Here is a 5,000-nt window from a genome sequence, read left to right as displayed (position 1 = left end):
TTTAATATTACATATCTGATGCCATATTAAATATGTCTGGTAGGGTATGAATATCACGAAGATATTGCTTATAGATATGCATTCTACTCTTAGTCTTAGTCTTAGATTTTAAAAGTTTTTATTTTTGGAGAGAGAGAGAGAGAGAGAGAGAGAGAGAGAGAGAGAGAGAGAGAGAGAGAGAGAGAGAGAGAGAGAGAGAGAGAGAGAGAGAGAGAGATGAGATGAGATGAGACAAAAACGCTAGTATAACTTAATGTCATCGACGTTTTGACTGATTTCACACAATGAAAAACTTCTCGTTTTTTTCTATTTTCATTTTCTCTCATTTCTTTTTACTCTGAAGATAAAAGCAAGACTTTCCCTCCCGCAGAACGATACAAAAGGCTGTGATTACAAGCGTGATTGGCATCTATAACTATAATTGTCTCGGTGCGATTGAATGAGGTTAACTGCTACTCAACACAGACCACTTATTCCTCATTGTTCTTTGGTGTTGTTTGTTCAGTGTATATTTAAATGCATTTTTGTTCAAATTTTGTGCTCGTAATTCCGCGCCTCTTATGGTGACAGATTGAGTAAACAGTGATTCGACAGTTTCAAGCGATTTTTTTTTTCCATTCACGTATTACAAGCAGTGTCACGTCCTTCACTCAAAAGCAAAACAAATGATGATACCTGCAACGAGTGTTAAGGTGTAAACATTACCTCTTTAACAAAGCGTGCTGCAATTTTCTTTTGTACATTTGTTTTATGCACAAAATATCTAAAAATACTTCTCAAACGCGGAGTCAGTGACCGAGTGAACTACAGGCCTCTTGGAGTTGAAACCACAACTATTACATATTTCTTCCTATAGACAAAGGTATATTATTCCGACCTGGAACCCGGCCAGACAACTGAAGCAATCCATCCCTCCATCCCTTCCCCCTTCCCCCCTCTCCCCACACACACCCATCTCGCCTCAAGCACACAAACAAAACCATTAAGGTATCTCATGCAGGGTCACATAAGCACGTACTACCTCTAAGCACTGTCTGCATAATCATACGTTCCTGCCAAATAACAATCAACTGAAGTTCTTTTTAACCAGCGCACTTGCAACGTGATTGATAGGTGTTCCATGTAGGGCAACTTTACATATAAAGTGTTGATACTATTGATTCTTTCTTTGTATTAAGACATTTAACGGGCCAAAAAGATGGAGCATAAATATGATAATACTGGAGAGAATGGGATAAATGACAAAATGATGACGATCATGATGGAAAGGCAAGACAAGGAAGAAAACAGAAGAAAAAGAAAGATTGTAAGAAAAGGAGGGTTCAAAATAAGAAAAGTGAAAACCGAATATGGAGATTAAATAATGATGAAGGAAAATAATATACGACAAAAAAAAAAAAAAAAAAAAAAACGAAAAAAATACCGAATAAAATGCGAAAGGGGACAAAAAGTGAAAACAAGTCAAGTTCGATAACCAATCTCCCATGAAAACCTGATAATGTTAGTAATACACAGAAAAGAATACGTAAGATTACCACTCATAACAGAGTATGGAGTAATGCTGTAGTTTACAAGGTGTGGCGAAGAGCGGTAGCGTGTGGCAGAACTGAGAAAAAGTGAAGTGGGGAAGTAATCATGCGGTAGGTGTAAGGAAGTGTGGGAGTGAGTAAAATGTCGTGAGAACTGCAGGGAAATTGTAGGAACCTTTTGAAAGAGTTTGTTGTTCTCGTCTGAACGCTGCGGCTGTGGTCTGTCCTGGGTGGGTGGGGGTCGGGAGTCGGGGCTGGGGGTAGGAAGAGCGTTAGGGAAGGGTGTCGCTGTTCCTTTGCTTGAATGTTTGTTTTGTTTATTTATTTGTTGATTTTTAATCATTCATTCATTAACCCTTTTACTGATTGATTTTGTCATCTACTTGTATATTTATTTACTTATGTACTTGATTATCTAATGGGGTTATACGATTATTTAACGTTAGAGGGATTAAGCTAACTTTTATTATTATTATGGAAGGCTCGACATAGAATAAATTGAAATACCAAAAGACACTGATAAAGATATTTAAGAAAGAGAAGATAATGTGATGAAGAAGACGAAGTGATAGGGAAAAAGGAAGAGAAGAGAGACAGGAAGAAGGAAAAACACATTAAATCTCGCTTCGCAGACGGACTACAGTCGTATATTATGGACACTATTTAAACCCTTTCACGCACAATCAGGCAAACGAGGTCAAGTTAGGATGAGCCGGTGGCTACTGGAACTCTCCGGTTGAAGATATATACATTATGTATATACTGTATATGCACACACACACATACACCACACACACACCACACACACACACACACACACACACCACACACACACACACACCCACACACACACACACACACACACACACACACAGATATATATATATATTATTATATATATATATATTATATATATATATATATATATATTATGTATATGTATGTGTGTGTGTGTGTGTGTGTGTGTGTGTGTGTATGTGTGTGTGTGTGTGTGTGTGTGTGTGTGTGTGTGTGTGTTTCTCTCTTTCTCTAGCTCTCTCTCTCTCTCTCTCTCACTCACATTCTCTCTCTCTCTCTCTCTCTCTCTCTCTCTCTCTCTCTCTCTCTCCCCCTCTCTCTCTCTCTCTCTCTCACTACTTACTCTCTCTCTCTCTCTCTCTCTCTCTCTCTCCTCTCTCTCTCTCTCTCCCTCTCTCTCCTCTCATCTCTCTCTCCTCTCTCTCTCTCTCTCTCTCGCGATATATATATATATATATATATATATATATATATATATATATATATATATATGTGTGTGTGTGTGTGTGTGTGTGTGTGTGTGTGTGTGTGTGTGTGTGTGTGTGTGTGTGTATGTGTATGTGTATGTGTATATGTATGTATATATATTCATATTCATTTTTGTTTAAATGAATGATGACCACGACCATGGCATGATGATAATGATGACAATGAGGACAATGACGAGAGAAAAAAAAAAGCATTAGCGATGATAAGGATGGAGATGAGGATAATGGTAATGAGGAGGAGCAATAAGAAGATATTTATGGCAGTAATTTAATAATAATGATAATAATGATAATAATAATAATAATAATAATAATAATAATAATAATAATAATAATAATAATAATAATAATAATAATAAAAAGAAGAAAAAAAAGAAAAGAAGTAGAAAAAGGGAAAGTAAAATAAAAATTAAAATAAAGGATAAATAGAAAGGAAAAAAAATAATAATAAAAAGAAAACAAACGAGAATAAAAAATTAAAATAAACAACAAGAAAACAAATGAAAATGAAAATAAATAGAACAGAAAAAAGGAAGAAAACAGAACCCAGGAAGAAAAAGGAGAAGAACAAGAAAAAGAAGATGAGGAAAGAAGATAATAAAATGAAAATAATAATAATAAAAAAAGAAGGAAAAGATACATGACATGACCAGTAATTTCAAATATAATTATTGCATTTGATTAGACTTATTTAGGTTACCAGCAATTGAAAAAACGAAAGAGAGAGAGAGAGAGAGAGAGAGAGAGAGAGAGAGAGAGAGAGAGAGAGAGAGAGAGAGAGGAGAGGAGAGAGAGAGGAGAGAGAGAGGAGAAGAGAGAGGAGAGCAGAGCGAGGAGAGCGAGAAGAGAAGCGAGAGGAGAGAGAGAGAGAGGAAGCGAGGATGAGAGAGAGAGAAGAGAGAAAGAGAGAGACGAGAGAGGATGAGAGAGGAATAGAGAGAGAAGAGAGAGAGAGAGAGAGAGAGAGAGATAGAGGAAGAGGAGAGAGAGAGAGAGAAGAGAGGAGGTGGTAGAAGGTAGAGAAGAGAGAGAGAGAGAGAGAGAGAGAGAGAGAGAAGAGAGACGAGAGAGAGAGAGAGAGAGAGAAGGAGAGAGAGAAGAGAGAGAGAGAGAGGAGAGAGAGAGAGAGAGAGAAGAGAAGAGAAGAGAGGAGAGGAAAAGAGGAGAGAGAGAGAAGAGAGGAGATGAGAGGAGAGAGAGAGAGAGAGAGAGAGAGAGAGAGAGAGAGAGAGAGAGAGAGAGAGAGAATTCTTACATTAAAGAGCTCTCCAAAATATAGAAACAAAATTGTAGGCAGAAACAAAAAGCAAAAGGGCGAGATAAAAGATGAAAAGAAAGCACAAGCGAAATTAATTTAACAGCAGCAAAACCAAAATGGATAATAATTTTCAAATGTTATGTCACATATAAACAAAGCTTCTATAGATAATATATAATCTCCATGATATACAGACTATAAATCTCTCTCTCTCTCTCTCTCCTTCGTTCTCTCTCTCTCTCTCTCTCTGTCTCTCTCTGTCTCTCTCTCTGTCTCTCTCTCTCTCTCTTTGACACACACACTCTCTCTTCCTCTTTCCTCTATATCTCACTATTTTCATCAGATTAAAAAGGTAATATTAATTTGAAGATAATTTATTTTTACCAGACTGAGTCGTCACGCACATCATACAATTAAACATTATAAAAAAAGGTGAAATTTATGAGTCGACCTACTTTTCCTTTATCGACGGAATTCCAGTCACTTCTGACCGGTCTCAATGGCGCATGCACTCCCCCCCCTCCACCACCCCCTTCCCCCACCCCTTCCTCATCCTCCTACCCCCTTTCCCACCCCCACCTCATCGCTCCTGCCCCCTTTCCCACCCCCTCCCCGCCCTTATCACCCACTCGCTTCTCAAGCTAACCGGGAAAGGATCGAAGTAGATTTTTTTTTTTCACGTCTTGTTTTTTCCCACCCGTTCAGATTTGTGTTTTTAACCACCTTATCTCTCGAGCTTCCCTGTGCACGCCCGCTCTCCCTTGTGTTTTCCCTTTCATCTTGTGTAGGCCCCTCCCTTTCGTGTTCCGTGGGCTACAGAGTCTGCTGTCGCATTTAAGGTCAAAGTTCCCTTGGCTGTTGACGCGGCAGATGATTTTAAATAGTCAGTCAACCATTTTAGCTCCTTGTCCTTTTCGGTAGAATACT

Source organism: Penaeus monodon, chromosome 3 (assembly GCF_015228065.2).
Source record: "Penaeus monodon isolate SGIC_2016 chromosome 3, NSTDA_Pmon_1, whole genome shotgun sequence".
Classification (NCBI taxonomy): Eukaryota; Metazoa; Arthropoda; class Malacostraca; order Decapoda; family Penaeidae; genus Penaeus; species Penaeus monodon.
This window is presented reverse-complemented; position numbering follows the sequence as displayed.